Here is a 10,000-nt window from a genome sequence, read left to right on the forward strand (position 1 = left end):
TGTGTGGCTTTCCAGGATTTAATTCATTATCAATGACATTTTGGAACAAATTACGTGTAGCTTGAGCCTAAGGCTTGTGACTTTCTTTCGACAATAATATAAGCGTCGTTCAAATTTCCATCATTTGAGGCTTTAGTATATCTAGTAGGAAGTAAATACATGTAGAATGTAGTCTCAATATTTTACAACAAAGGTATCAATATTGTTATTGCGTTAAGGTCACACAAAACGTGGCATTCTGGCCAATCTTGATGAAATTGGGGAATATTCTCTTCCAATATTTTAAATCTCTTCTGCATAACTTAAGTGATCAGTTTTCAGCTGGAACTGGTGATGTTAAGAGTAGGATCCATATAGACCATCGTAGTGTGCAACTGCTGCTTTTAAAAAATCGTTTCCTATTGTCAAAGCTTGGTTATACTAATGAGGTTCACAGTGGCATCCAGATGTATCGTTGGAGTGTGCAACTGTTAACTTTTAACATTCTTGTCCGATTGTAAAAGCTTGGTTACTAATGAGGTTGATAGTGGCATCCAGATGTGTCGTCGGAGTGTGCAACTGTTACCTTTTAACATTCTTGTCCTATTATAAAAGCTTGGTTACTAATGAGGTTGATAGTGGCATCCAGATGTGTCGTCGGAGTGTGCAACTATTGACTTTTAATATTCTTGTCCTATTATAAAAGCTTGGTTACTAATGAGGTTGATAGTGGCATCCAGATGTGTCGTCGGAGTGTGCAACTATTGACTTTTAATATTCTTGTCCTATTATAAAAGCTTGGTTACTAATGAGGTTGATAGTGGCATCTAGATGTGTCGTCGGAGTGTGCAACTATTGACTTTTAACATTCTTGTGCTATTATAAAAGCTTGGTTACTAATGAGGTTGATAGTGGCATCCAGATGTGTCGTCGGAGTGTGCAACTATTGACTTTTAATATTCTTGTCCTATTATAAAAGCTTGGTTACTAATGAGGTTGATAGTGGCATCCAGATGTGTCGTCGGAGTGTGCAACTATTGACTATTAACATTCTTGTCCTATTATAAAAGCTTGGTTACTAATGAGGTTGATAGTGGCATCCAGATGTGTCGTCGGAGTGTGCAACTATTGACTTTTAACATTCTTGTGCTATTATAAAAGCTTGGTTACTAATGAGGTTGATAGTGGCATCCAGATGTGTCATCGGAGTGTGCAACTATTGACTTTTAACATTCTTGTGCTATTATAAAAGCTTGGTTACTAATGAGGTTGATAGTGGCATCCAGATGTGTCATCGGAGTGTGCAACTATTGACTTTTAACATTCTTGTCCTATTATAAAAGCTTGGTTACTAATGAGGTTGATAGTGGCATCCAGATGTATCGTCGGAGTGTGCTACTGTTGACTTTAAGCAGCCCTATCCTGATGTAACAGCTTGGTTACTAATGATGATGTCTGAAATATTGGTTAAAGTTACTAATATTCATTAAGGCGTTTTGCCCACGTGTACTGCATCAAATCGAGAATAGCTTTTGGTAGCACTAATTTTGAATTGGAGTTATCTGTTTGTTTTTGTCTGCAATTTACGACATTTCTATAAGTAAATCATGTTAATCTGAGTAAAAACTAGGTGTGGTTTTAGGCAGTGATAAAATACAACCACACCTGCTCGGATATGTTTTTCTAGGAAGGAATATACTGAGTACATATTAGAGGATGATGATTAGTGTCTCCTGATTATTACTTTCTTATTTCTTTTATAGTGGCAATTTTAATTATTCTTGACTGAGTTAAGGAAATGAAGAATCAAACTGGGTTAAAATGATTTTAACCCAAATTTCATTTTGAACTATGACAATGATGAGTTTAATCGAATGCAAACTGGTGAGCAATTTGCAGACAAGCAATACAATTTTTGTCAATGAAAACGAAATGGGGTATCCCAAAAAAGAAGACCCGAAGACCCCGAAAACTCGAAAAAGTAACCCAAAACCCTCAATTTGGCTAACCCTAGGCCTAAAGTTGGTTTTTTGAGTCACCTCAAGCGAAGTTCAAGTCCTTCATTCCCTTCAACTTGTTTCAAAGTGAAAGCTAGGCGATCCGCCATATTTAGCTGAGTAACCACTCTCCACATGTGGCCGGGCACCATCATTTCCCGTCGGATGTACACTGTTACACTCTAGGTCTAAAAACCAACTTTAGGCCTAGGGTTGAAGGTTTTGAGTTACTTTTTTCGAGTTTTCAGGGTCTTAGGTTCTTCGTTTTCGAGACACCCAACGAAATGCCCTTTTTATAATGTACTTTTTGAAGCAGTGTTACGAAATAGCAAGAAATTAAAAAAAGACAACAAATACCAGTAATCTCGCTATCTGATTGACTAATTAAGAGTCTTGACAACGCTGTTCGCGTCATTTTGGGAAATAAACCAATCATATTGCTAGCAAGTTTTTGACAACGCTTCGCTCTTTCTTTTTCTGATCTTGGGCACGCTCTGAAATAAACATTTACTTTGACGTTGAATGAATAAACTCGAATCCAAACTTGAACATGCCTTCCTCCCTGAATATTGTGGTAAAAAAGAAATAGAATGTAGTTCAGAGGTTTCTGTACTCTAATAGACAACGATATTCGTCATCACAGGTCAACATTGTGACCACTGTGATTAATATCGTTGTCGATAGGAGTACAGACAACGCTGAACCACAACATTCGATTTATTATGTTACCGAGCAAAATTAAAGACGAAGACGTGTTTAAGCTGAATATAATTTGGCTAGTGTTTAAATTAATTTACGCATTGGTGTAGCTCCTTGAGTTTACATCTAAAAAGCGAGATCATTTTGCGTATTGTACTTCCTAATGTCATTTAGGTTCTGCAAGTTTTTAATACGTGGCATTTCATGACCCACCAAGTAATTAAAAATGAAAGCGTGGTTTAGCGGCGTCGAAATAAATATTTGACGGGAAAAGCAATGATTGTATGCACCGGCGTATAAAACTACAAAGGTAACGAAGAGCATTAATAAAATGTTGCTTCTCGATTTGTTTTTAAATTATCTCCTTGTCAAGTCGCGATCCACAGTTGAGAATTTCACTCAAGTCAAATCAGGACGTTCGTCTGCTGGCATGCTTGTTGAGAGTGTTTTAGAGTGAAATTGTCTTAGATTTCTTTTGGAAGAATCAAGAGAGAGACCCTTCAAAGTTCCCCTCAGTCTGGCACCCGAGTTAAACAAAGGCGAAAGGCAAAGAACAAAAAGTGACATTTTTCCCTTGGGATACACGCTTACGCTTGTATGTGTAAGTGTATTAGTATTCGCATAATTTTTATTATCTCGCAGCTTTTCTCGACAGTCAACCCTTTGTCGTTGCTATGTAAATTCCTTTCTTTGGACAAAATATAAAACCCAAAAACCAACAACCAGATGAGTCTCTCTAATTTAAAGATCCTGAGTCACGTCCGAACGTTGGTGCGAACGACACTTTCAATTAACATGTAATAGCTCTGTTGTCTTCCATCGTTAAAGTTCTAATTTTCATGTGTCTGCTGAGTGAAATAAACGTCAACCAATTTCGTTAACAAGACATTTGCTGACAGCTTGAAGGCAGACTTTAACGCTTTGGGCTTTCAAAGTGTTACATTCACCACTGTACCGAATTTCAAGTATGAAAGGAATGCGGGGATAAAAACCCCGCATTCCATCAGGATACTTCCAGATAGACCCCGCTGCGTCTCGTCATGAACACGATTGTTAAACTACCTCGAGAGGTAGTTTTGTTAAACACGGTTTTAGACGTGTTTTGTTAAACACGCCCGCAGTGTGAACGGCCAGTCTTATTAAATCTGTTTAACGAAACAAGTTTTAAACATGTTTAAGCTTTAGTGTGAACGGGGTATATGTCACTGCATTTTTAGAGACCATCTATCTTTGGACTCAGCACCTTTGCCACAAAACAACAAAGGCAGTTCCGGTTCTGTGATGTTATGACGCTAAGGTTTCCAGTAACTGGTCATCGGGCTCCTGCAGGAGTCTCATTCGCGGGAAATTTAATCTAAAAATAAATCGGTCTGTGAAATCGCCGTGACAGGGATATAGGTTTGTTGCTAGCTCATACTAACGGGCTCCTGACAAAACACTAATAGGAAGGGCAAGGAGACGTCCATATATTAACAAGATTTACGAGAGAGGTCTCCTCACAAGATCAGAACCCCTTATATGGGAAAAAATGAAAGTTTCTCTGAAAATTATTGTGTTTTTGTGGTCTCAAACCTTTGATCAGCTTTTCCATGATTTTCCTCCAGTCGCGTTCATTGGGTTACCTGTGTGTTGACGTATGGAACAACCTCGTTCCCAGGGTCTTCTCAGCCTTCAACATGGCGGCGACCATAGCAGGTTTCCTTTTTGATCGTTTTTTTCAGGTAAAGATAATTTCGTGTTCTAATATCTTATGTAGGAAACAATTTCAGTAAGTGAAACTTCTTTCTATCTCCTTGGTAGAGGTTTTTTTCCGTAGGAAGTGTCTGAAAAATTAATAATCATCAGCAGCCGGTAGGAGGTTTGAACAAATCACTAAATGGCCGACACGTTTTAAAAGTTCCCTTTTTATTAAGCGCTGTTAAACAGTATAATGTACGGTTTTAAACACACATTTGAGAAGTGCCAAAGATCTGTATTTAAGTCTAAGCACTTATTTTAAAACGGTTAGCATTCACTTATTCTGACAAGTACCAACAGGTACATGTACCATGTACATGTATATCAGTTAAACACAGTGAAAATTTAAAGCCAATTCAACAGATTCACAGCTATGTAACTCACAACTTTTTAGTGGTCTCAATAAACATTATGACTGAATATTGAAAATTTTGCAAAGATGACGCAAAATTGAGAAATCATCAGACTGCCGGACACAGAGTATTTTCAAAGACCTAAGACCTAGAAAACTAAGACCTAGAAAACTGGTTTTCGGATTTAAAAGATCCATTTGCCCTACTTTTAATAAAATTCATGAAAGCAAATAACAAATATTCCGTTACAGAGGTTAAGAGTATTGTACAGTTTTGTACAGTTTGTACACGCGCGTCAAACCTGGAAAACGTCAAGCAAATTAGAATTCTGAGATCGATGTTTAATTTGGGTTTCAAATTTAATACAAATGGAGCTAGGCTGCAATGATGCATAAAGTATTTGAATTAGAGCGGTTTTCAATAGAGTGTCAAAATTCATGAAAGGGACACTGTTCCGGCTGATAGAGTATATCATGTTTTTATTGTATTACCAAGAGCTTGCTTTACACGTGATTTAGTTTTTTGAAATAGGAAGAAAAAAGTGGCGTTCGAAAGCAAAGAAAGTTAATCTAAAGAAATCTAAAGAAAAAATCGAAAGATGTGAGACATTTAAAGAATTCTAAAGAGGAAATAAAGCCTAAAAAAAAAATCCAAATTTCACCAGATTGGCAAGTTTGATTTTTAAACTGCCTGTCATTAAATCAAATTCGATGAGCTGTAACCCACAGTCATCTTTGTAATCCTGCACTTGACTTTATTGGCGAACTACTTACTTATTTTTTTTTATCTGAACTCAATTCCATATCCGGTAGTATTTGGCAATAACTATAACATGAAATTACGAAAGCCGAAAATTTAATATTAGGGCGGGACTTTAATTGCTTTGGTTTTGCTTTACTATGATTCCTGATTGGTTTCATAGCCAATAAGAAGTAATAGGCTCCTTAGGAAAACCGAATGATTAATGAATAATGTGAAAACTGTGATTTCATGGCACGCAGCCAAGAAATCAAATTTGCCAGTCTATTAGAAAAGACATAAAACCAATTAAAATCAATCTTGACCTGACCTTGCCCGCTTTCAGATCGTGTGTTTTGATCCACTTACACATGTTTCGTTTCCTTCGACTGATTGGAGACGAGTTCAATCTGCAGTTTTGATTTTACAGCACTAAATTGAAAACCGCTGAACGTTTCATTTCCAAGGACGGCGGAGTGTATTGTCAATTGGCGGGCTTGAAAGAGAGTGCCAGAGACACAACATTTTGTTATTTCTTTTCAATTTTATCTTTATCCTTGAAATTAGGGGGGGAGGGGGTTAGGGTTAGGGTTAGGTGCACAAGGTTAAAGCCCCCCAGCCCCCCTCCCACTAGTCCCTGCGTCCACTAGTCAAAGCACGGTAAGCTATCCAAGAAATAGATCACAAGATAAGGTTTCGGGCGAAATTGTACCAATGTCTTAAGGTTTTTGTTTGTAACACAGGGTACTTCAAACGTTAGCACATATATTACTTTGATAAACATCATAATGGATAACTAATGGATGGACCTCGTGATATGATTTCCGTTACAGTTTTTGAGACACAAGCTTTGTTCAAACTACAATGCTTGAATTGTCGTGACTTTTCCTCGAAAAAAAAAAATGATAAGGATGCCTGATTGTTTTTTAATTGTCAGAGGAAAATTGGATGTTTCTTTCCATGATTGTCAAGGGAGTCTCAATTGAGGGTAAAAAGTTACTGTTAAAGGTTACGTTATAAATACACGTTACAGCTACGGTTTTTTGTTCCATGATTGTTCGAATTTAATATAGAAATTCGTAATTGTTGATGTACGTTGTTGATTTAGAGATGATGAATGAGTGGTTCAGTTAAGGCAAACGGTTACTGTTACTATGCCTATATTTCTTTGAAAGTGACACTTTCCACGACCATACACGATGTCGTATATTAAATTATACAATTTCGTTGGATTATGGTAGCAGGTTTCACTATTGTTTTCTTTCAAGAGAACAAGGTAATTCTCTCTTTTGACTAACGACTGATTGTGATTACATGTACATGTAGGTGTGCGTCTAGATAAAACATGCTTTACGACTTGTAACCAAAAGTAGAAACTAAACTGTTAAGGGAAACATCTGTTTATTAAACATTAGCCTGCGGGCAGGCCCTTCTATTGAAGCGCTCGCGCAATACTAAGCCTACGTGAAACCCAAATAGGGCCCACTCACAAGCTTATTAAACATCGATCTAACAATTCTAATTCGCTTGACATTTTCCAGGTTTGACGCGCGTGTACAAACTGCACAATACTCTTTACCTCTGTAACGGAATATTTGTTATTTGCTTTCATGAACTTTATTAGCAGTAGGGCAAATGGATCTTTTAAATCCGAAAACCAGTTTTCTAGGTCTTAGTTTTCTAGGTCTTAGGTCTTAAGTTTTGTAGGTCTTAGTTTTCTAGGTCTTAGGTCTTAGGTCTTAGGTGTTACATGTAGGTCTTAGGTCTTAGTTTTCTAGACACCCTGCTTAACATCTAGACACAGCCTTTTCTGTGTAATACTGAATAATTAAATTTTAATGCTATGTTTGATTTTTTAAACCTTAGTGTTTATTTAACTGCTAAGAGACATGTATTTAAGTGTCAAGTCCTTGATGGGAAAATAATAATATTCTGTTATCCATTGTTTTGTCAATACAGACAGAATACACAGAATCTTGTCAAGAAGAGAGGAACCACTCAAAGAACAAGGAAATAAGTTTTCTATCCATGGTAGGGAGTTCATTTATTTTGTATTATGTCTTAAGCAAACGCCTTTTCTGCCTACTTTTTGGAAACTGTTTCCACACCACAACTACATTGTACATGTCGAATGGAATTTACTTTCCTCCTTTTGTCGTCGAAATAGTTCTAGTCATACAAAGTGTCATACATGTAGAAGGTCGGATTGCAGCCAGATTGGTGATCCTTAGATAACACTAATTAATTATGACTTGATTGCACTGCCTGAAATTTTTGTTTATTTAGGAATGTCTGGTTATTAGTTTTTACATGGCTTTGTATATCATAAATTAAGTGGGAGTGTTATGTCCAAAACATTCCAAATTTTACAATTTGCCAAAATTTCTTTTTATATATAGTCCAATTAAATATGCAATGGTGTTATTTTAGAGACAACCAATTAATATTTCATCAAACTAATCAATTAAGGTTTTGTATTTTTCCTTTATTCTTCTTTTTACTGTAGTACTTTGTAAATGTTATTAATATAGACTGTAAACGGGAATTAATTTCCGAATGGAATTACAATATAAGATAATTATGTTACATCTGGCCCTTATACACCTTGGTTTTAAAGACTAATGCAATGAAATTACGTGTATTTCTCTTGAATTAAGTGAAAGCCCAAAGTAGTAATACTTTCGTTACTTCTAAATTTTTAATCGGACCAAATACTTGCTTGGTGTGATCTCACCCTTGTGCACATAAAATGATGGTTTCAATTTTAACTTTTTTCTCCATAATTATTTTTTTTTTACAGGAGAAATTATTGTACAAGGAATTCAAGATGTCAAGTTGAGTCATTATGAAGAAGAAGAGAATCATTCTTTGGGAAAAAGGAAGAGGGACACAGAGGTAGAAGAAATTCATAGCATACAAGTTCAATATTACTGTATTCACCAATGGTGAATGCCTCACTTTTAAAGAGCTCATTATATAGTACACTTGAGAATGATTTGTTGCCACACATTATAAGGATTTCAAATTTTCAAGCATTGACTTTTCAAAGTTGCATGCAAGTGTGTACAGTAGTCTAAGGACTAATGTAGTTTGAGTATGGACCATTACGAAAATCACACATGTGAGTGGTGGAGGAGAGGAGAGGAGGGGTTTGTTGGACTAGAGTGGAGTGGGTGAAATGCAAAAAACTGCTTCCCTAAAAATTAATTGAACAGAGCATTAAGAAAGTGGACATTAACAAGAAGAACACAAATAGTTTGTGTTGCACACCTGACAGCTTTGGAGATGATGATGACAAGAACAACTAGAACTGTACAGCTTAGCACCAAGCCCACTATTACAGACTTGACCTGGATGCATTATTTATACATTAGCCACACTTCAGGAAACATTATTGTTAAGAGCTTCAACAGCTTTCTTGATAAGACGTCACTGCTCACATGTTTATTGCTGATAAATGTCGAGGACAAAAATGAACAGAACAAGAGAATGAGAGCACTTCATAAGATCACCTTCTGCGACTGTGTGCCCACTTGTATTGATAAAACAGGCAGGAAATTAAATGAACAGCTGACTTCAACAAACTGATCATGCATGACACATGGTGACCTTACATTATACATGTACGTTATGTTGCTGATCTTCAGTCAACAAGGCAACCACTGAATTGCTTGGGTCTGTGTTAAATGTGTCACCCACAGAGTTTGACTGCATAACAAACTACAGTGCAACATACTTTCAGTGACTCTGGAGAGGTACGTGTAGTTTATGCACTCAGAAAAATGTCCTTTGAACAGTGATTACTGCACCAACAGAACTTCCAAACAAGTGACAAAACCATTTTTATAGCCAAGCAAACCTTAGAATGACAAAATTTATGGGGGATTGAAATGCAATGATCTTGGCAGGCAATGACTAACATCATTCTCTGCTGACAAATTACATGTAGGTCATTGACTCTCAAATCTGTACAATCCACTGAAGATGCTAAGCACTGTCAACTAAGTTCCCCCTTCCCCTGTCATCCTTTGGGGCAGCTCTCTAGATAACAAGCTCTGGTTCAGTACTAAACGTCTGGCCGGAGGTCATCATTCTTTGTGATGCAAGTGTAAGGATTACCACCACCACAGAGAAGATTGTTTTCTATTACGATTGTTAAAGATGGATCACCTGCTGCTTCCAAACAATGTAGCCACACTGAAGGGGGAAGGGGGGGCTTTAGTTCAGACAGTCTCCTCAAGCCATGTCACATGTAACTTTTGTAGTGGTCCATTGTGTAGTTTTTTTTTAAGAAAACCTGGATTTAGGGACACTAAATTTCAACTTTGCGATACAGTGCAACCAATGATATACATGTACATGTATTTAACTCCTGGGAACAATCATTACCTTGATAAGTAAACACTCCATAATAAGAATAAGTATTATTTTTGGTCAAATATGAAATTGATACTGGGTTGAGAAAGAAGTTATTTGTTGTCTTTTTACCTTTGTGCT

At 36.7% G+C, this 10,000-nt stretch overlaps 2 long non-coding RNA genes across 2 annotated transcripts; both read left to right on the forward strand.

The window, feature by feature from the left end:
- The first annotated feature begins 896 nt into the window (after positions 1-896).
- On the forward strand, positions 897-2,525 carry LOC138057846 (uncharacterized). The gene is made up of 2 exons (XR_011133731.1): positions 897-2,195; positions 2,233-2,525. It is a non-coding gene; the product is annotated as an uncharacterized lncRNA (long non-coding RNA).
- A 1,828-nt stretch (positions 2,526-4,353) lies between these two features.
- On the forward strand, positions 4,354-8,605 carry LOC138056482 (uncharacterized). The gene is made up of 3 exons (XR_011133468.1): positions 4,354-4,396; positions 7,463-7,534; positions 8,304-8,605. It is a non-coding gene; the product is annotated as an uncharacterized lncRNA (long non-coding RNA).
- Positions 8,606-10,000: the final 1,395 nt, after the last annotated feature.

This window comes from Montipora capricornis, chromosome 7, assembly GCF_036669925.1.
Source record: "Montipora capricornis isolate CH-2021 chromosome 7, ASM3666992v2, whole genome shotgun sequence".
Lineage (NCBI taxonomy): Eukaryota > Metazoa > Cnidaria > Anthozoa > Scleractinia > Acroporidae > Montipora > Montipora capricornis.